Raw genomic sequence first — 22,907 nt, forward strand, 5'->3', positions numbered from 1 at the left:
AGGCACAAACACAATCAATTTCACCTTACCTCCTCCCCCACCCCCCCAGCCCCGCCTCAAGGTTGGATATCTCCAGAAAATGACAGCTAATTTCATTTTTGGACACCTCTGGCTTTTTAAAATCCCTTCTGATTATGTCATTTCTGATCTTATATATGTTGGCATTATGAGAGGAAGTGTTAGGGGATCAAAAAAACCAACCCTGTCTTATCTGCTCTTTTTCTAATCTTACTTGAAAAATCAAGCACAGGTGTCAGACGAGCATGGTGAAGTTGGGTTGGCAAAGGCAACCTGAGGTGGCACCTATACAGAATCCCCATGCTCAGTTGGACCTACCTAACCACTGGGTCACAAGTGCAATAGAAACCCCTTCCCCGCTCAGGGGCCAGAGGTGGCCCCAGGAACGGACTAGAGGTACCCACTCTGTAGGGAGACCCAGAGGAAGGGCCGAAGGGCAGGGCTGAGCGTGCTCAGTTCTCTCTCCCAGATTTACTAGTCAGATAAATCATTTCTTCTCCCTAGGTGAGGAGGGAGGGATGGGCGAAAAGGAAGGCTAGGCAAGTTACTTCAAAACCATTGACACCTGGGAGTAGAGGTTCCCACATGGAAACATTAGGAGAAGGGAAAAAGGTTCCCCTAACCATAACTTCAGTTGCCAAAAATAAAATGTGACTTAAACATTGAAGGAAAATGCGAAGGCCCAGCATGTGCTGACATGTTTTAACGTTAAGTCATAAAGGGAAACCTGAAACTGTAAGGGAGTACACCCAGCAACTCGGGGTCGGTGTCAGACCTCAGCAAACACAGGTAGCAGAGAGGGAGAGCACACAGCAGAGGGGATTAGAAGCAGATTGAGCTGACAGACAGGTGAGATTTGTATGCAAGTCTATGAGGAGCGGAGAGTCTGTATTTCAACTTCTGATAAATGCTACTAAGAAAATTATATTTTATCAATTTTAAAATGCATGTATTCAGGAAAGTCTGGAAGAAGCAACCTCCACCGAATAGGAGTAAGGAAGAAGAAGAAAAGTGGAGGTGGAGATTTTTTTAAAAAAAGTAAACAAAGATGAAAGGGAACTTCTTAAACATGAAAAGCAAAAATGTAAGGAAAGGCCATCTTCTGGCTAGAGCAGCTGTTTTTATATCTGTGGAAGAGATGGTATAGGCATTTCAAAGAAAAAATAAATAAGAGGAAATTCAGTGCAAGCTACAAAGAAGCATACCAACAACTAAAAGAAATTAGGCTAAAAGAAAATACAAATTTTGCCTTGGCCCATTTTGCTCAGTGGGTAGAGCATTGGCCTGCTGACTGAAGGGTCGCTGCAGGTTCAATTCTGGTCAAGGGCACGTGCCTGGGTTGTGGGCTTGTGAGGCAACCAGTGGATGTATCTCTCTTACATTGATGTTTCTCTCTCTGTGTGTCTCTCCCCGTCCCTTCCACTCTTTCCAAAAATCAATGGAGAAATATCCTCAGGTGGAGATTAACAAAATAAACAACAAAAAAAAAGAAAGTAAAATGGTTTATAAAAATTTGAAATGAGTTTTTCTTTCCTCTGACCCATTCTGTGCTTTTTCATGGTCAAGGTCATTTGATTCACCTTAGTTCTTTAGTGTTGGAAATTGTGAAGTTATTAATTTGTCACATGATCATTGCTTTTAAAAATGAATATTCAAAGGCCCTACTGTCTACCGCATTTTGTATTATTTTCATCTGATCTAAGTTGTCATCAGTCATAAAATGCCTTATTATTTTACATACCACGAAGAAAGGAAAAAATGCTGCCAATTGAACTCAGACTTACTAGCAGATTGTAAGATTCTTCCAGATCTCGGAAATGGTGACATGTGAAAATATGCATTTTAAAATTGATAAAATATAATATATTATTTTCTTAGTAGCATTCATCAGAAGTTGAAGTGAACTTATTTATTTGCTGCATCTAATTTCAGTCTCTTTCCCTTGGAATTTCAGCCTCATGAAGGCAGGTACTTTGCCTGCCCTATTCACAGCTGTATTTCTGTCTCGGATAGTGTGTGCACGTAACGGGGAATACTGCTGGATGTCTGGCTATTCTTGCAAAAGGTTGGTGATGAATGCAGAGTATACAGAGAAGCTGGTGTTTATTTGATACCATTCAGTCACTCACTCAAGGGGTATTCTTCCTAAATGAACCCTCCTACTCAAAAATATTTTAGGTCCCCCCTCAGCAGTTAGAATAACCCCCGTCGCTGCCAGCACCACACACACTCAGTTACAGTACTTGGCTTATCCCTCCATTTAATCTGGGGTGATAGTCCAGCTTGGGTGAATAAAGTAACCATTGTGCATAGTTGAAATACCTCGAGGGTTCCCCTAGGAAGGTGTCACATTGAAGAATAACAACATCTCTCAGTAATTCAATCAAGAGCCAAGTTTTCCCCTCGGGTAGGAGCAGGTTACAGTTTCTTTTGATGGGCACCAGATGAAAGAATTGGCTTATATGTAGAGGGCATGCATATGAAAAATATGAATCTCTAACGCCAGAAGTCACATACCGGGTGGTGAGTGGCTTTCACTAGGGGTGGGTGGAATGCAGCCATGAAGGCTGATGGAGAAGCAGCTGATCCGGGTCTCCCATTACAGGGCGTGTGCTCAATGCAAGGCGGGTGAATCACACGCAATATTTAGATCTCTTTTCTTTTCTTTTTTTAATGTAGATAATGAAAGGAGAGCAGGCTCTAAGTGCAGGGGATGCCATTCCATGGATCATGTTTATCTTACTTTGCATCACTGGTAAGATGGTCACAGTGAGGGAAGAATTGATTTCTATTAATGCTATTCTGAATTATTTTTATTTATGATACCATGTATTATTCCTAATAACAATGATACCTGGTACTTCCAGAATTTTTTAAAATAATGCTTTACACTTCTTTTTAAAAAATATATATATTTTATTGATTTTTTTACAGAGCAGAAGGGAGAGGGATAGAGAGTTAGAAACATTGACGAGAGAGAAACATCCATCAGCTGCCTCCTGCAACACCCCCAACTGGGGATGTTCCTGCAACCAAGGTACATGCCCTTGACCGGAATGGAACCTGGGACCTTTCAGTCTACAGGCCAACGCTCTACCCACTGAGCCAAACCGGTTAGGGCTAATGCTTTACATTTCTACATTGCTGCACTTTATCATGCTCCTGGAGTAGATAATATATCATAGAATGGCCTCTAGCTTTAAAACGCCCAGCTTCAATAACTGGTCTACCATCTACTGGCTATGAAATATTAGAAGAATTACTTATCTTCTCTGTGCTTCAGTTTTGTTTTTATCTTTAAAGTGAGGATAAAACATTAACTAATGTCTACGGTTGTCGTTAGGATTAAATTGGATAAGATTAAGAGTAATGTCATCTCTCTGGATATCAGAGTCCTCAGCAGGAAAATCCTGTCTCTAAGGTTCCTCGCAGCTGTTTTGTTACTGTGTTCATCCTTTAGTTCCTGGGACCCTGAGGACCATGTGCTACCCTGATAGTTGGGAAGCCACAATGTACATGAGAGATAGCTTCAGACCCAAAACCCATCCTGACCAGGCAAGTTCAGTCCCTGAGCCAAGGGCTAGGTCCAACAATCATCCATTTTTTTGTGAAATATTTCTCGAGTGTATGTTCATGGTACTGTTATCATCACAATGTATTTATTGCGTGCCATCCATTGATGTGGGGCTGTGTGGAACACACACCAGACATGACTGTCCCCCAAGGACATGGAAATGGAATTCAGATGCTCACGATTCATGAGATAACAGGAAAGAGACTCACGGTTTGCAAACAGGGTTTGCGATGAGATCAGCCTTGGAAGGCTCAGCTAAAGGAAGTGCTCCATAGGAGAGACACGGGGAGAAGGTGCTTGGCACTGAAGGAGCAAGACAGGATTCCAGGTACAGGGAGCATCATGAAGGTCAGCAACAAAGGGAATAAAAAGGGGGCGGCGATGGAGACAACACCAGGATCATGTCAGTCATCAGAAAGGAGCCTAATGGGAGGAGCAGAATGAGAACAAACGAGGGAGTTGAGAGCTGTGCATTTGTTGCCATATTCTGTTTATCCTGGGACAGACTGAAAGAACATGTCCTGCCTTGTGAAGGGAAGTGGCTCCACACAGCATCCTAGCCCAGGCTAGGAGTGGAAAGTTATATCACATCTGTACTGGTTTTTAATCTCAGTTTAGTTTTGTTTGTTCAAGTTAATGAAAATGATGTGCTATTGTTATGTAGTGATGCCAGAAAAAGTTTCACCAGAGACTTCAAAAATGTTTTTGGTGCTGTGCCCATTTCATGTGGTTTCACTTTCCCCGGCTTCTCTCCTCCCTCCCTGATAGCTCTCCCTTCCCCCCCAAAGCCCTTCTCTGATATTGATGGATTAGTATCATGTGATTGGAAGGATATTTGGAGAGAATTCAGCTAAACAAGCAAGCCAGCCCTCAAAAGATAAGTGATGGAAAAATCTAAGGATGAATGGAGTTAGTATCATTTGTATGGTAGAAGACATATCTGTAGGATCATCCAATAGAAACACATAATTAATAGCTCCTCAAATTCATAGCTGGAGCTGATGAATTAGGAAGAATACACCTCCATCTGGGAATAATTAATAGTAATTTATAAACTCCTTTCAGAAGAGGAACTATGTCTTCACCTTCCTCAGTCAGTCCTCTGGGTGCCATAGAACCTGTTTTGTCCAGCCAGCCTTTCAGAATTTATTAAGTACTAGGTATTGTGTGAAGGCATTTGGAGAGACCAAAGAAAAATAAGGCATCCTTACCCTCATGGAACTTAAAACTTTGGAGAAGGGGGTAAAATAATATCTGCCCTCAATAGGGTAAAATCAGAGATCTGAGCTTATTGGTGCGGGGATTATATCACTCAGGATTCTCAATACCCAAAGGACAGAAAATCTGCTCAAACAGGCTTAAAATATAAATGGGAATTTATTGGCTCTGTCAAGCGCAAAGTGAAGAGTGTTACTACATTTAGACTGATCAGGTGCTCAACAGAGCTATCAGGAATCTGTCTTTCTTCGCTACGCTAGCACTATCACCTCTGAGTTGGTATAATCTTAAGGCAGGCTCTATCTCTGTTGTGGCAAAGGTAAGCAGTGGCAGCTCTATATTTATGCTACACCACCCAAGGAACAGGCGCAGCAAAAGAATGCCTCTTCCCAAGAATTCCAGCAAAACTCTTGGGGCTTCCTCTTGTTGGGTCAACTTTGGTCAAGTGCCTACCCATGAGCTAATTATTGTTGCCAGACAGATGGAGTGGGCTTATTAGTAATCATGTACATGAAAGCATAGATAGTTCATTTATTGTTTCCCTGGAGTCCCAAAGGTGAAGTCAGGCATTCAAGTCACAGGATTTAGAGTGAGGAAGGGACATTTTTCCTAAAGAAAATCAGGGTTATTAGGATAAGAGGGTATGAATGTGGGCACCTGAAAGCAACAGTGCTTTGAAGATACCCCAAACAGTTGGTGGTAATCTATGACGAAAACCTGTGATCCTCAAAAGATGGTTGGGTGTGAGAGGCAGAGATGAGGGCTGGGGCAGACACACTCCATAATGTTTCCACTTGCACATGAAAGAGCTTGGTCACATGGGCATACCTAACTGCAGAGGCTTGCTGGGCAGTGCATTTCCTATCAATGCCATAACAGCATGCTTGAAGGAGACAATATGTTTCTTTTTTCTTTATTGATTAAGATATGATATATGTGTCCTTATCACCCCATTGCCCCTCACGCCCCCCACTCATGCCCTCACCCCCCTGTTGTCTGTGTCCATTGGTTAGGCTTATATCCAATAGGTTTTGATGAACAGCTATTAGCTCCCAATAGAAGGAGCAATTTACTTAGTCAGGGAGGTATCAGTGGGTTGCACAGAGGAGGTGATGGTTGAGGTGATGTCTGAAGGAATAGTAGGAATTAAACCAGGAGAAGAAAGGTGGAGAGGTGTATGTGTGTTTTAGCTTTGAGCTGAAGAGGCAAATGATCCAGGAAGAAGTACTTGCATAAATACAGGTATGTGTGGAAGAATTTACGCCAAAGTGTTAACATTGTCACTTCAGGGCTTAGAACAGGAAGAAGAGAACAGAGAAATTACTGTGGTGTTTTTTTGTGTGTTTTTTCTTCACGTGACAATATCACTTGACACAAGGAACTGTCATTACTTTTGTAATATTTTAACCTCATAAAATAGAGTAAGAGATTTGCAGAAAGTGGCATCTAATACAATAGAATTTTGGATCTGAAAGAGAATTTGGGCATCATTTCTAGAAGCTCAGAGAGACTATGTAACTTTCTTAATTCTCATAACAAATAAACAAATACTGAGATTAGAATCCAAGTTACCTGGTTTAAAAAGGTATGAGGGCCCTAGCTGGTTTGGCTCAGTGGATAGAGCATCAGCCTGTGGACTGAAGGGTCCCAGGTTCGATTCTGGTCAAGGGCACATACCTGGGTTGTGGGGTTGATCCCCATTAGGGGACGTGCAGGAGGCAGTCAATCAATGATTCACTCTCATCATTGATGTTTCTATCTCTCTTTCCCTCTCCCTTCCTCTCTGAAATCAATAAAGATATATATATATATATATATATATATATATATATATATACATATATATATATATATATATTTAAAGTTATGAGGCTTATAATTGCCTCCATGCATTATTTTTATTCTCTCCACTTTTTCTTTGTGTGAACAGTGGCTATTTGTTGAACAGGTACTGAATGCCTGGTGTTGTGGGAGGCCTTGGAAATAATAGTAATGAACATGGCATTTGTGGGCTCTGGACTCAGTTTCATTCTAGCTTTAACTCATTCATTTATGCCTGCCATTTATTGAAGGTGATATAAACAATATATACTAGTAAACTATCTGTTTTCATGAACATGATTACTAGCAAACATTACATTTGAAACCGTGTAATTGTGTTTCCTGGTTATCCAGTGTCGGGGTAGTAAGTTTGCTGCTATTGTTTCATTCACTTTGATGCAATGTTGTTACCGTCATAATCCTACCTAATAAAAGAGTAATATGCAAATTGACCACACCTTCGCTACGCCCAAGCCATGCCCACCAGCCAATCAGGGTAAGTATGCAAATTAACCCAACCAAGATGGCGGTTAATTTGCATACATAGGCGCCCTGAGGGGACCCCCTGCGATTGATCACAGGGAGCTGGGTGTTCACTCTGGCCCCAGGCTGAAAGCTTCCAGCGGAGGCTTTTGGCCTGGTGCGGAAGCCGACCCCCTGCAATCGATCGCAGGGAGCTGGGGGTTGCTTTGGCCTGGGCAGGAGCAGACCCCCTGCGATTGATTGCAGGGAGCTGGGGCTCTGCTCCTGCCCAAGAGGCTTTCGGTCTGGGCAGGCCTGGGCAGGGGCTGAGCCGGTGATCAGAGGGAGCTGGATGGGCCTGCCCAGGCCTAAAGCTTCGGCCAGAGGCTTTAGGCCTCTGCAGGTCCCAGCCCTCGATTGGTGTGAACTATAGAGGAAACACCTTTTCTGACTGCACATTGGCTAAGCTTCCTGTATGCCACTGGTAATATTTTTAGTAACTTGGGTAATAAGAATCCAAAAAGGTGATCTAGGGTTTTTCCACCACACTTCTGGAGAAAAAAATGAAGGTCTGCTGCTGGAGGGCTAAGAAATGTCATATCCTGCCTTAGCCAGTTTGACTCAGTGGATAATGCCTCGGCCTGCAGACAGCAGGGTCTGGGTTCAATTCTGATCAAGGGCATGTACCTAGGTTGCAGGCTCCTCCCTGTCTGGGGCCCAGATCAGGGCTCATGCAGGAGGCAACCAATCAAAGTGTTCCTCTCACTTTGATGTTTCTCTCTGTCTTTCCCTTTCTCTTCCACATTCTCTAAAAGTCAATGGAAACATATCCTCAGGTGAGAATAAAAAATAAATAAAGAAATGCATATCCTATGAAAAACACATCTTGAAAATGCCTAAAGAAAGTTGTCATTTTTTCTTGGTGAAGGGACTGGAGTCCGTGTTGATGAAAACACCATGGTGGCTGCAGTGACTGGCAGTGGCTCCAGCAGTGGGGTGATGGGGCTGGTGCCTTCCCCTGATCAGCCCAGTTGCCTCCCACAAAGCGAGGCCAGACTGTGGCTTAGGCCTACTCCCCATGGGGCTCGGGCCTAAGCCATCAGTAGGACATCCCCTGAGGGCTCCCAGTATATGAGAGGGGGCAGGTTGGGCTGAGGGACCCCCGACCCCCAGTGCATGAATTTCATGCACCGGGCCCCTAGTAATAAATAAGAAAGAAGCAAAGGGAAGGGCAGGCATTATAAGCATGGTCATCTGGGCAGCTTCACCAGAGAGCTGCACCTTCATGCTCCACAGGGAACCACTGATGAAGGAGTCCAAACAAGAGGAAGAGGAGTGCATGCACAGTAAAATCTGGGTGATGTGGAGAAGGTGCTTGTTTGTCAGTCTAACCTGGGAACGAAGATCATGGGCTAGAGAGGCAGGGCCACTGCAAGTGCTTGAAATCCTGAAGGCTTAATTGGTTAAGCTCTTAGTTATAACCCCGAGGCAAAGAGTTTATACTCTCTTGTTCCTCTTGCACTTCTGCTTCTTGCTTGCTCCATGACCCACACTTGCCTGCCCTGTGGCCCAAGCAGCTGCATGGCCCATGGTCATGTGAACCCTACACAGAATGGACTGCACCTGGAAACACAAACTAAACTAGTCAGATGCTGGATTGGACTGTTTTTTGATATGGAGTGAAGATGCTGGGCAGTGACCTTAATTCTAGCTCTGCTGAAGACAACATGGGACTTTTTCCATGGCAGGACAGAGGGGGATGGGACCTTGGAGGGGAATCCCCTTAATGTTACATCAATACACTTTTCCAGGATACCTCATCCTCCTGTGGGGGCCTCAGGCAAGTCTTCATTCCATGGCACCCTACAATGCCCACTTCCACCAGCAACAGGTAGGGATGCAGAGGGGACCCCACTGATAACAATGTGACATGTAGCAACAATGTGATCATTTAGCAACAACTACTTCACCTTAAATTATCCATCTTTCAGTCACTTTAGGTGACTAGTACTGGAGACAGTATCAGTCTTCACCTAGGAAGAGGGAAATAAGAAGTTTGGGATTTCCAAGTTAAGTTCTTGTGGTGATGTCCTCTCCAGAGACAAATGTCTGCTAACCTTCCATCAGGGTGTTTTAACTATCCTAATATATAAAAACCCTGGGTCATAACGACCAGTAACGACCAGAGGCTAACCAATGGGAAGTCAGGGCTGGCCCCGCCCCCAAGCAAGTAGTAAGGGGCAATCAGGCAGGCAGGGAGAGGGGTTAGGGGTGATCAAGTAGGCAGACCAGTGGTTAGGGGTGATCAGGTAGGCAGACCAGCAGTTAGGGGTGATCAGATAGGCAGACGGCCCCTCGCAGGGCTGGGCTCGCCCCCCAGCAAAGAAAGAGGAAGGCCCAAGCCAGCTAAGCCATTGAACCCCAGCCTGTCACCTGCAGAGGGAAGCCACCGGTGGCAGGGGAGGGGGGGCAGCGCTGCACAGATGGCAAGCAGTGCAGCGGTGGGGCTGGGGCCAGCTGCCTGCAGCCTGGGGAAGGAAAGCCCTGATAGGCCCTGATCTCAGGCCAGGCCTAGGGACCCTACCCGAGGGGTCCCAGATTGTGAGAGGGTGCAGGCCGGGCTGAGGGACCCCTCCACACACACACACCGAGTGCATGAATTTTCATGCACTGGGCCTCTAGTTTATTATAAGTAAACAAACACTACAGGAGAGACATAAACTCAATCTTTACTATGACCTGTGACTTTGTAAGATAGTTTGAGATTTCCTCAAAGCTTTATTTGAAATACTAAGGAAACGAAAGGCTTATTCGGGTAAAAGATAGGAAAATTAAAGTGGAATGATGGGAAGTTGATTATTCAGATGTTCTCCCCTGAAATAAGCTTGTATTTAAATTGGGTGGATAAGGTTAGTTTTTTATTTTGTTTTTGATCCATTTCTAATTCAGTGCTAGAAAAAGATAGATTTGAGAACAGATTTATAAAGAGCCAACTTAACTTTAAAATTCCTTAGTTCTATAGTTGAACACTTGTCCTCTGCCATGAGCTAAGGCAAGATAGTAAATTATACATTACTTGATAGGTCTCTGAGCTTTCTAGCTGGAATTTACTGTGATGTAAAAACATAAAGACACAAATCTATTCTTCATTGGTCAGAAAGTTTTTGTATGGTTTTTGGTCCAATTTCATAATTTACTTTTATGATACAAAAGACACATCATAATAATCTGTTTCTCTGATTATTTCTTGGCATCAGTGGATACTTTTGTTTTCTCAAAAACAATCCTATCAGTCAATAAAAAAATTGGCCCTAAATGTAGTTCTGCACATCTGGCTTCTCTCCTCCCAATGAGTTATATCTTCATAGGATTTAAAAACAAATGTATATTTGAGAGTAACTTCCAGGTACGTTTGGCAATAACTCCTATGTCTTCATATGTTGGAGAAACAAGAGAAGGTAGAGGCGTAATGAAAAAATAGGTCTGTCTGGAACCAATTAATCAATTAATTCCACAAACATTTATTGAGTACCTGCTACGTAACACACTGCCCTGGGTACTGGTAATTTAAAAGTGAAGATAGATATCTCTACTCTAATAGAACTGAGACTCGGGCATGACTATTATTAGTCTCACAAATATTTATTTGCCATTAAGTATGATCCACGATGATGAAAAGGTACAAGGTGTTAGGAGACCGTAAACGGAAAGGCTGAGTCTGGCCTGGGGAACCCAGGAAGACTGCCTCCAGGGGAAAGTGACAGTTAATCCTGAGAGATGAATGGAAGCCTGTGAAAGGAAGAGGACCAGAGAGGGAACAGGCTGCCCACAGGACTAGAGGCAGAGCAAGAGGCATTGGAGGGGCTAACAGGTAATTATCCCCTTTATGACTCTAGGTCCCCACTTTTTCATGAAATCCATTCCCATCCATCCCGTTATCTATTTGCCATCTTCACCTGGATGTCTGATAGACAGCTCCAACTCACCAAGTGTGAAACAGGGCTCTCGATTTTCTCCACAAACTTGCTCTTCCCCCAGTGTCTGCCATCTCAGCATCACCATGTACTTACTTGCTCAGATCTCCACACCTTGAAAATTCAGCTCTTCCTTTTGTTCTCACATCCACATTCAGCCCCCTAGCAAATCCTTTTGGATGTACATTGAAAATATTCAGCAGGTCTGCCATAACTGTCTCTGTCTAAACCCCCACCCTCCCCCACTTGGAACAATACAAACACTTCCTGTCTTTTCTCTCTGTGTCCACTCTTGCACTGTCTCAGCCCAGGACACCCCAGACACCGGGGTCTCCAGCAGGGAGCTGAGGGTGGGACCTGGGTCCACATTGATGGTGTCCTCCAATGCATCAGCTGGAGAGAGGAGGGGGCGGCCCTGGGACCTGGTAGGAGGCCAGCTTTAGTTGCTTTGTATAACTGTGTTGAACTCAAATCATTTGTGTGTGGTTCTGCAAGTAGTAACCAACGTGTAGTTTTAAAGCATGGGTCAGATCCTGAGACTCCCTGCTCAATAGCCTGCAAGGGCTTCCTATGACATTTGCATTCCAACGCCCTCCTGCTATCCTACCTTACCTGGCTTCTGTCTGCATTTGTCACCACCTTGTGCCTCGCTCTCCTTCCTTCATCTGTCCCCTCCCCAGCAGTCAGTCATCTTTTTTTTAAAGTATATTTTTATTGATTTTTTACAGAGAAGGAGAGGGATAGAGAGTCAGAAACATCGATGGGAGAGAAACATCGATCAGCTGCCTCCTGCACACCTCCTACTGGGGATGTGCCCGCAACCAAGGTACATGCCCCTGACCGGAATCAAACCTGGGACCTTTCAGTCCGCAGGCCAACGCTCTATCCACTGAGCCAAACCGGTTAGGGCAAGTCATCTTGTTCTTCACGAGGTACAATTCATGTCCCCAGCTCTTCCTTTCATGCACTTCCCCTGGCTCTGTGCACGGCTTGCTTCTTCCCATCTCTTACGTTTCTGTTGAAGTCTCCTTCTCAGAGAGGCCTGTCTCAGCAGCCTAACTGAAACAGTATCCTCTCTGCCTCTGCAAACTCTTGCCTGTTTTCTTTTTCTTTATAACATTTATTTCTGCCTGACGTTATATACAGGTTCCATATTCATTTGTTCTATTGGGGGCATGACCCTTATCCCTTTGGCATATTTTTATGGCACCTAAATAAATATTTGTGGAATGAATGAATGAAATGCAACATGGCTGGTTATGGTAAATGAGGAGAGAAGTTGTACAAAATGAGTCAGGGAAAGTAAGTGTTTTTAAAATATTCAGAGACTTGTAGGCCATCCTAAGGAGCTTGGCCTTTTTCCGAGGATAAATGAGTATATTTTAAGAAGGAGCAGTGATACAATCTGACTTACATTTTAAAAAATTTCCAGTGAAATTGTCTGTGAACTTGAATGTTTTCTGGACCTCAAGAATAGGTTCAATGAACCTGCCACATATGAATGCAGTTTTAGCTGCTTTGTATAACTGTGTTGAACTCAAATCATTTGTATGTGATTAAAAATGACACCCTCTACTGGGAAGAGTAACCTGATATTATACAATTTTTACTCTAGAGAGGCAATAACTTATATATGACTTTTAGGATGAAACATTCTTTTAAATTAATTAAAATTGTATGATTGCCAAGCAAAATACATTTTCTTATACTTTTTTTAAAAATATAGTTTATTGATTTTTTACAGAGAGGAAGGGAGAGGGATAGAGAGTTAGAAACATCGATGAGAGAGAAACATCGATCAACTGCCTCCTGCACACCTCCTACTGGGGATGTGCCTGCAACCAAGGTACAAGCCCCTGACCGGAATCGAACCTGGGACCCTTCAGTCCGCAGGCCAACGTTGTATACACTGAGCCAAATCGGCCAGGGCTTTCTTATACTTTTATACATGGTAAGCCTTGTTGGACTTAGTTCACTTTTATCCTTATGAAGATAGCAAAGGAAATAGAATGCCTATTCTGAGTTAGAGGATAAAAAAGAAAAAGCATTTAGAGTTTTTTGAATGGAGTCTGAACTACAGCCTAGCTCGGCATTTTTTCAAATTTTATTTATGGACTACTAACGTTTCCCAAGATATTCGGAGGTGTTTTATATAAATGGGATTCTTCTGCCAGACACGTTTCAGAAAGACTGGATTAAATGAAACTAAGTGTCTTTAATTCAGGATTTCCAGAGCCTGTAATTCGCTAATGTGCACCCGGAATCCCCAGTGTGGGGACATGGAATGCAGCATTTCCCCCCCCCCCCCCCGCCCCCTTTTCACAGAACACCTCTTCTGCAGAATATGGTTTGGGAACTGCTGATGGCCTGAAGCACAAAGAACTTTAATATATACCTAATTCATATGGTCCTAGCAGGGTGGCTTCCTGGGTACAGACCGGTGCATTTCTACAGGGCCCAGCTCTCTGAAGGAGCCCTGCGTCTGGTTTAATGCGCTGCTGGCACCGTCTTGAAACTTGTCAATGAGTTTTCTATCTTTGAGCTGGGTTTTGTAGATAAGGCCAAAGGGACAGTGGAGCATGCGCAGCAGGAGCGGAGGCTTTGCACTGAGCAGTGGTGAACTCATAAGAGCTTCCAGGCCAGCGTGTATTGGAGCGGTTGGCCAGGCTCCTGAATGCACACGCACTGGGGCAGCCCAGGACACACCAGGACACCAGGGCCTCCAGCGGGGAGCTGAGGGTGGGGCCCGGATCCACATTGATGGTGTCCTCCAATGCATCAGCTGGGTGGCTGCAGCACCGTGGCTCCCTGGAGAGAGGAGGGCTCCACATGGGGGCAGCCCTGCGACCTGGTGGGAGGCCGGCTTGCCTGTCATTCCCGTGGCCAGTCTCCATCCTGTGGCGGCTGCGTGGATATTAACTTTCAGGCCTGAGCGCTGGGACAGGCAATAACTTATTCAGTGAATATTACAAAAAGGCGTACACATGGCTAGCCCAATGAAGCATATCAGGGAGTTGCCAGACTTAAAAGATTTTAGATCTCTGGTTTTGAAAACTGCAACACTGCAAAGCAAATACTAGTACTGTGTCCATAGACTTAGAAACCAATTTAAAGATCAAAGGACCAATTTCAAGATCATCACAGTTGTGGTAAAACAACACAATTTTCATATAAAACTTCGGATAAACCAATTACTATGAGGAAGATGATTTTGAAAATTCCTTGTAATTGAAAATGCAGTGATAGAATGCAGAAAGAGGCACTTTGAACTATATACAAACCATGAGGCCACATTTGGTTTCTTATACAAACTCCACAAGAAATGCCAAAGGAGACATAGAAATGCTATCGTATACACTTACATTTGCAACTAAATTTACACTTACTTGAAATTGATTTGTGAGGAGAATTAAGTCTTTCTGGAACATTATCCCCACAAGGATCATTAGCTCTAGATGTACTAAAATTTATATTTTGAAACAATTTATCTGAAATTTATTCCAATGTTCTCATAGTCTATAAAGCATTCTTAGCAGCTCTAGTAGCAATTTCATGAGCAGAAAGATGCTTTGCAAACTTAAAATTTATCAAGTTATTTGTGATATTTTATTTGCCAAGGGTAATGGATGTCACTTTCAATTATATCGATTAAAAATGAAGTTGCTGAGGGGGGTCAATCAGGGAAAAAAGGAGACATATGTAAAACTTTAGACAATAAAAAATAATAATAACATATATATAGATTTGGGGAGATTTTAGATATACAATCATGTCATCTATGACTAATGACAACTTTATATCTTCCTTTCCAATCCTTATATTCATTGTATCTTTTCTTCTTGCTTCCTTCAATAAACCGTTGAGGAAAAAAATGAAGTTGTTGAAAGTATAATTTGAATAATCTAATAAATAATTTTCAGCAATCCAAGGCAGAAAACTTATACAATCAATCGGCATATAATATAAAATCCTATTTTTATTTTATAAAGTTATGACACCAAATGGTTTTTGGTGAATTTATAATTTTATGCTCATACTCATATCACTATTACTTTTATTATGTTTTATAAATATTAACATATTTTTTAAGGAAAAATTGGTGATTTTGTACTTTTTTCCTGCTTTCTGAACAATGGGTCTCCCATTTTCATTTTGTACAGGGCCTGGCAAATTATGATGCCAGGCCTGGATACTGGGCATGAAATGATAAAGTTGTCCAAGTTACTGTTCCTTGAGGCGTGTTTGGGATAATTCATAGGAAGTGTCAGGGTGTGGATGAATGCTTGTTTTTTAGTTTGAATTCTGTAGGGAAAGATACATTTTCCAAATAAGCTGTAAAATTCTTCCCACTTTCATAGCAGGCTGAGAACCTATAAGGCAATAAAGGCTAGTAGCAGAGAACATCAAAGATACAAAGGAAAGTTTACACATTTAGCATTGTCAATAGAATTCTCAGCAGTTGATTTCCTTTAAGAATTAGAAAACTCAAAGTCAATTCTTGACAGAGGAGAGTCTCCAATATGTCAAACGATTTTCCCTAAATGGGAAGAAACATTCCTTGGATGTATCTTTGGTTACTTCCAAAGTGTTAAGCTTGAGAACTTCCAAAGTGTTTACCTTAAGCTTGAGAACAGGTGAGGTGGGATTTTTATTGTGTTTTTGTGACAGGTTCTGTGTGTGGTGTTGCATATGTGGCAATGGTGATGGTGGTCGTGATGACAGAGGTGGCATTTGGGGAGGGATGACTTGCCTAGGGAGGTGAGAGGACACCACGGTACAGAGGACCTATGATGCCATGTTAAGGATTTTCACCTTTTTTGTAGTTAATTGAATGGTCTATAATTCTAGAAGCTAAAAGCACTATTTTTTCCCCAATAATCTTTCTGCTGCTAATGTGACATGGAATGGTTTCCCACAGCATATTTCAACAGTAGTTTACTAAAGAGAGCTGTTAATCAATGATGTCATTTTTGTAAATTGGGAGGTACGATGGAAAATTATAGCTTCCTTACTTTGGGAAGCATTTTCACAGGTCTTTTCCCGTAGGAAAAATTGCCCGTGTCTTTGTTCTAAGAAAGTTTCATGATTACATGTGATGCTTTATGGCTTACTTCACTCATGTTTGATATATTAATAAAGTGCTTTGAGCAGGCAACCAGAGCGAGAGCACAATGTAACAATGGACCTGGGTAGATAAGAGGGAAAATGCTGTGATCGTGATTTATACTGATAAATGTTTTCCTGGACATGATGTAATAGATCATACAGACTCTGGTAAACTTTACTGATAAACTTTGTTTCTAATGTGACCAAATGTTGAATTTAAAAATCCAGGTATAAGGACCAGGATCTGTAACCAAAGACATTTTAACAAATTTAGAGGCATTCCTAAAAATGTAAAGAACCCTCAAATCTGCAAAAATTATTAGATTTACTTTTTTAATACAATGCATACTAAAATATAACTAAAGAATGTAGTGTGATTTTTTCAGAGCTTAAACATTCCATTTTAAATATTTATATAATTCTTGGCCAAGAACCATTTACTTTTTTTTTTTTTTTTTTTCATTTTCAGCGCTAGCAATTAGCTTTCTTTTTAGGACCATGTTCCACCAAGAAACAATACTTTATTACTTGTCAAGAAATGTTAAATAAATAATGATGTGTAGTACAAGAGAGTCAGACTTAAATGCTTGTAAAACTCAGGTAGTTGGCATAAATGAAAACAAGAAAACCATTTTCAAAAAAATGCAGGTTCATATGACTGTTCTTTTACTATAAGAAACATAAAGATTCAAGTGTGACAATAAAAGGCCACCAATCCTGGTTTCATCTGAGGAATAACAGGGAGTGGTGAGAAGTGCAGCAAAAAAAAAGGGGAGGGGTGGATACCTGTCTAGCTAATTCTTGTCATATAGGAATTTTTCAGAGAGAAGCTACATTTTTTCTTTAAAACAAATTTTTAAACATAGGACTTCTCTCAGTTTTTAAGTGTTGGCTAGATTTATAAATGCCATGTAGACCACACACAATATGTCATTAGGCTGATTAACCCCAGAGGCAGCCAATTGTGAAGTCTTTTTTTTTTTTTTTACTTTTTTCCTACCTTTTTAAAGTGAATTTATTGGAGTGACATTTGTTAATAAAATTATATAGGTTTCAAGTGTACAATTCTATAGTACATCATCTGTATACTGTATTATGTGTTCACCACTCCAACTCAAGTCTCCTTCTATCACCATTTATGCCCCATTTACCCTCTCCTACCTCCCCACACTCCTCTTTCCCTCTAGTGATCACCATACTGTTGTCTGTCTAGAGTAGTGGTTCTCAACCATTCTAATGCCGCGACCCTTTAATACAGTTCCTCATGTTGTGGTGACCCCCAACCACAAAATTATTTTCGTTGCTACTTCATAACTGTAATTTTTCTACTGTTATGAATCGTAATGTAAATATCTGTGTTTTCCGATGGTCTTAGGCGACCCTGCTAGTGGTTCTAAACCTGTAGGTCGCAACCCACAGGTTGAGAACCGCTGCTGTAGAGCCTAAGACCATTTTAAAATTACAGTTATGAAGTAGCAACAAAAGTAATTTTATGGTTGGGGGTCACCACAACATGAGGAACTGTGTTAAAGGGTCGCGGCATTAGAAAGGTTGAGAACCACTGGTCTAGAGTTTGGTGGGGTTTTTTGTTTGTGTGTGTGTGTGTGTGTGTGTGTGTGTGTGTGCGTGTGTGTGTGTGTGTGGTTTTTTGGTTAATCCTTTCACCATTTTTATTGAGGCCCCTAACCCTTCCCCTTTGACAGTGTCAGTTGGTTCTCTGTATCTATGAGAAGTGTTGTGTACAGAATAATGAAATCCATTGAGATGTTATGCTAAGCGAGAGAGAGAGAGAGAGAGAGAGAGGGAGAGAGAGAGGCAGAGGGAGAGGGAGAGGGAGAGGGAGAGGGAGAGGGAGAGGGAGAGGGAGAGGGAGAGGGAGAGGGAGAGGGAGAGGGAGACTGAGGTCAAAATGTTTTATTAATAAGGTGAGCAGTGGAAACTCAGAGACTGGCTGTGCTGGACTCACCACTATAGCACACCAGCTTTACCACATATGGATTCACATTTGTTTCTCAGCAAAATTAAAAGTCACTGCAGACATTCAGGGTAGCTTGAGACCAGCTGAAACGGCATCTACAAAATGCCATGTGTCTATTATTCAGGGTGTGGCAAAAGTAGGTTTATAGTTGTTCATATGGAAAATAATGCGATAATTAATAAATAATAATGCAAGAATAAACTGTGTTTTGTGTACTCACAACTGTAAACCTACTTTTTCCTTCCCACCCCATATCTTAACAATTTTAACAATCAATTACCTTGGAAAAATCAAGGGTTGTTTCTTAAATATGGGAAGATTTAACTCATATCAGTGTCAAACTAAAATATTTTATTGATGGAGTAATATTTTTTGTAACTTTTACATGAATTTTGAGATTACAAAATAGAAAACTAATGAATTGTTCTAGTGACCTTTGGAAATGTAGAGAAAAACTGATCACAATGAGTTTCGATGAGGGAAGGCTTTTTTATTAATTGCCTAGAGCCCTAGAGAATTATTTATCCAGTGCCTACTCTATTATGTTGCTACTTTGTGGAGCTGGGGTGGGGCTCACAGTGGGCAGAAGTATCCCGTGGCTTTTCTTCCCACGGAAGGAGTAAATCTGGCTATGATCTCTGTAATGAACAGGCAGTTTCTAGTCTGGTAACTTGAGGCAAGCACCCTTCCATTCTGCTAATTTTATGGTGACTTGTTTCATTTCATAAAAAGAAAAGTTTTTAAATAGTTCAAATGTATTGAACCCTTACTATGTTACTGCTCTTACTAGGTACTTACATATATCCTGTTGAATCTACATAAAATTGCCAAAATCACTGAAAAATCTCCACTTTTCTACTAGAGAACAATGACCCTCACAGGGGAAAGTTTATGTGGCTGAGCCATGATTTGAACCCAGTTTTTCCTGACACCAAGACCTGGGTTCTTTACATCAGACACTGTCATCTCTTGATTTGCTTTTATTGAGATCAGTGGTCTGGAAAGTTTGCTGTAAGATATATTTAAACACAGTCTGCTTTTTATATGCTTCTCTTTAAGTTTGTTGAACACTTAGAACACTGACTTTTTTTCTTTTCTTATAAATAAAACTAGAGGCCTGGTGCATGAAAATTCATGCACTGTGTGTGTGTGGGGGGGTCCCTCAGCCTGGCCTGCCCCCTCTCACAGTCTGGGAGCCCTCAGGGGCGGGAGGCTACCTGGCGATCAGGGGAAGACGATGCCCCATCACACCTCTGCTGCTGCCACTGCTGGCAGTGCAAGCCTCGGCCGGCCCTGGTTACCTGAGCCTCAGGCGGCCCTGGGTGGCTAGGCAGCCACCATCTGAGGCTTGCCTGTGCCTCAGGCCGGCCCTGGGCAGCTGGGGGGCTGAGGGGACTGGGAGTCACCATCTTGTGGCTGTGGGCACTGCCATCTTTGAGGCCGTGGCAGTCAATTAGCATATTCCCTCCTTATTGGCTGTGGGCATTGCCATCTTTGCGATGGCATGAGGGTCAATTATCATTTTCCCTCTTTATTAGATAGGATATTTGAGGCCCTGAAGTATTATACAAATGGGCAATATCACCAGAAAAAAAGGTATACTGTGAAGCTTCCTAAGAGGAGGAAACATCACGAAGGAAATCCCATTCATTTGGATGCATGAATTCTGGGAAAGCTCCATGGTTCTGAATTACCATCTATGTGCTGGTAACACCTGATTTTATCTTTAGCTCTCAACATCTCCATTGAGCTGTAGTCTTAAAGCCGATTGCCAATTTGGCATATTCATTTGGGTGTGTAATAAGGCACTTCAAACATTACAAATCCAAAACAGATTTTTCCCTCCCAAATTGGCTCCTCAATTACTCTTCCCTCTCCTGAGAAATAATGCAACCATCTACGCCAAACCCTGAAGTCATCCTGAGTCTTCTCTCCCCTCATCTACCAACTCTAATTCATTAGCAGTCTTGTGACTTTACCTTCAAAATATAACCCAAATCTGTTAGTTTCTCTCCATCTTTACCATATCACCATAGTCCAAGCCATCATTATCTCTTGCCTTGACTCTTACCTTAGCTTGCCAACTGGTCTCTCTACATTCACTCTTGCTCTCCTGTTACCTATTTTCCATCTGTAGACAAAGAGATTCTTATCTTTCTCTATTCCACTCTTAGTTTCTTATTCTCCAGCTGTACTTGGCTACATTTCCGTACATTTGAAAATGTCTTGTATGTTCTTGTATGTTGTATTTGCTTGAACTTAGCCGTTATCTAGCTGAACAGTTAGATTAGAGGCTTATATGTCCCTCTCTATTTGCTTTGATTCATTTAGGTATTACAAAGTGTGACAATACTTTTTTAAACAAACATATCATTCATCCCACTCCACACAAAAAATGCTTGTTGTCAGATACAGAGATGCGTCACATAGACCCCCTTTGAGAAAAGACTCACTACCCGCTGCAAAAAAAAAAAAAAATGTGGTGAGCTATCTTTTGATGTCAGCTTTATCAGGGTCTGGTTCGCTGTCTAGCTGAGATCATGCTTTTCTCTTTAAGTACAGAATTGAGTAGATGAAAACAGCAGTTGTTGTTCAGTCCTGTAGGGGCTCATCCAAGCAACTGAATCTCTCTCCAAAGCTCTAGAAAGGTGCTAATCTATAGGGTTGGCAAACTCACTGTTCATGATAGAGACCAAGCTAAAAGGATTTGTTCGTGGGAGAACATTTAAGCCCATATCGCACTGCTAGTCATTGATAGTCACTTAAAAACAAAACACTGTGTGGCAAAAATACTGGTTGGAACAGTCTGTACCCTCTGCCTTGGGGATGACCTACATGGTATGTCTTAGAATTTCGAGCACACTTGAGAAAGTTCCTTTGGCCTTAAACAGCTCACTCACACGAATGGAATGGTGTGTGAAATTCCATTTTTATAGAGGCAGTCTTTTAGATTAACCAATCCCTCTCTTCATACACTTCAGAAAAGAATAAAAGATTCTGTCAATATAAGGGTAGTGTATTCACATCAAGAATTTTTTCTCCATGAGTGTTCCAGGGCCCTGATGTGAAAGCAGAGAGAGTACCATTGCTAAAAAGAAGGGCAAAAGTAGATTGAGAAACAGAAAGAATGTTCTTCTAAAAGAAACACCCACATTTGTTCAGCTATGACTTGCTAGGCATTCTTTAAGAGACTATCTTATTTGTTTCTCAGGAAGGATGGTGATTGAGGAATAAGTATTCTTGTTGTTCATTTGAGGAAATAATCTTACCAAAGATCATATAGTGATAAGATGCAACTGAGACTACAATCTAACTTATTTCATTCTGAATTTTATGCTCCTCTACTACACCTAGTAGTTTCTAAATCATGTTGTCCATCAGAAAATTTGTGATAGTCCGTGTTCCACTTGGATAATTAGAACTTCAATATATTGAGCACCTTACATGTGTAATAAGTTCCTGGGCTCCAAAGTCAGGTGGTCTGAGCTTAAGTGTCAGTTCCATCAATTACTGATTGTGTAATTTGGGCAAATTATGTACTACCATGAATTGTATCTACAAGTGGGAATAAAAATCTTACCTCATAGGGCTATTGTGAAGATGATTTGTGTGACTACATGTGAAGTGCTTAGAACAATTCCTATCACACAATAACTGCTCAGTAATTCTTAGCTAGCATACTTATTATCTCATTAAATCTTTCCCAAAAGACTCTTATCTATCTTAATATATAAAAACCCTGGGTCCATCACATCCACAACAACCAGAGGCTCAACCAACTGGAAGTCAGTCCTGCAGTCAGAGATGGGTTGCTGTGGTGACCCAGGACTGACTGCTATGGCTGCAGGCGGAGTGCCCCAGCACTGACTGCTGAGGGGGCTGAAAATCAGGCCCGGAGAGAGGCCTGAAGAGAGAAGCAAGGTCTGATCCATAGCCTCTGGGGCAGCTGTTGGTCTGCACTTGCCTCTCTCTTTCTCTCCCGGCCTGGCCAGCAGCCTCACCTCCATTTCTCTCCAGGCCTCCTCCAGGGCTGCTGATCAGCTTCGCCTTTCTGATCAGGCCCCATTGATAGGCCCAGAGAAGCTGACTGGCATAGAAACCAACCAATTGGAACCAAATCTGGGTGAACTGTGAGGAGCCAATGGCTGCCTAGGAGGCGGAGATTTTGATGCTGACTGGAATAGAAACCCAACAATCAGAACCAAATTGGCTGGCAGAGGAGGGCAGTTGGGGGCAAGATCAGGCCAGCAGGGGAGGGCAGTTAGGGGTGATCAGGCAGGCAGGGAAGAGCAGTTGGGGGCAAGATTAGACCGGCAGGGGAGAGCCATTGGTGGCAAGATCAGGCCAGCAGGGGAGGGCAGTTGGGGTGACCAGGCAGCAGGGGAGGGCAGTTGAAGGCGATTGGGCCAGCAGGGGAGCAGTGAGGTGTTAATCAGGCTGGCAGGGGAATGGTTAGGAGGTGATCAGCCTGGCAGGCAGAAGTGGTTAGGGGCAATCAGGCAGGCAGGCGAGCAGTTAGGAGCCAGCAGTCCTGGATTGTGAGAGGGATGTCAGACTGCGTGTTTAGGCCCGATCCCTGTGGGATTCCCCAAGGGGTCGCAGATTGGAGAGGGTGCAGGCTGGGCTGAGGGACACCCCCCCCCCCAGTGCATAATTTTGTGCAATGGGCCTCTAGTATATTTATAAAAGCCTAAGCAAACAAATGACCAAACAACCAAATGACTGGTCTCCCGGTCTATTGGTAGCTATGATGCAC

The 22,907-nt window shown here is 42.4% G+C and overlaps 1 long non-coding RNA gene across 3 annotated transcripts in view; it reads left to right on the forward strand.

The window, feature by feature from the left end:
• Positions 1-811: 811 nt before the first annotated feature.
• LOC114227785 (uncharacterized) overlaps positions 812-22,907 on the forward strand; it is a 40,784-nt gene continuing 18,688 nt past the window's right edge. For 2 of the 3 annotated variants that reach the window (XR_008556491.1, XR_008556490.1), the window contains exons 1-3: positions 818-867; positions 1,951-2,083; positions 2,698-2,773. This is a non-coding gene — a long non-coding RNA (uncharacterized LOC114227785). Of the gene's footprint in view, positions 868-1,950; positions 2,084-2,697; positions 2,774-22,907 lie in introns of all 3 variants that reach the window. The other variant, XR_008556492.1, reaches the window with a different exon arrangement.

This window comes from Eptesicus fuscus, chromosome 7, assembly GCF_027574615.1.
Source record: "Eptesicus fuscus isolate TK198812 chromosome 7, DD_ASM_mEF_20220401, whole genome shotgun sequence".
In the NCBI taxonomy this organism is placed as follows: Eukaryota; Metazoa; Chordata; class Mammalia; order Chiroptera; family Vespertilionidae; genus Eptesicus; species Eptesicus fuscus.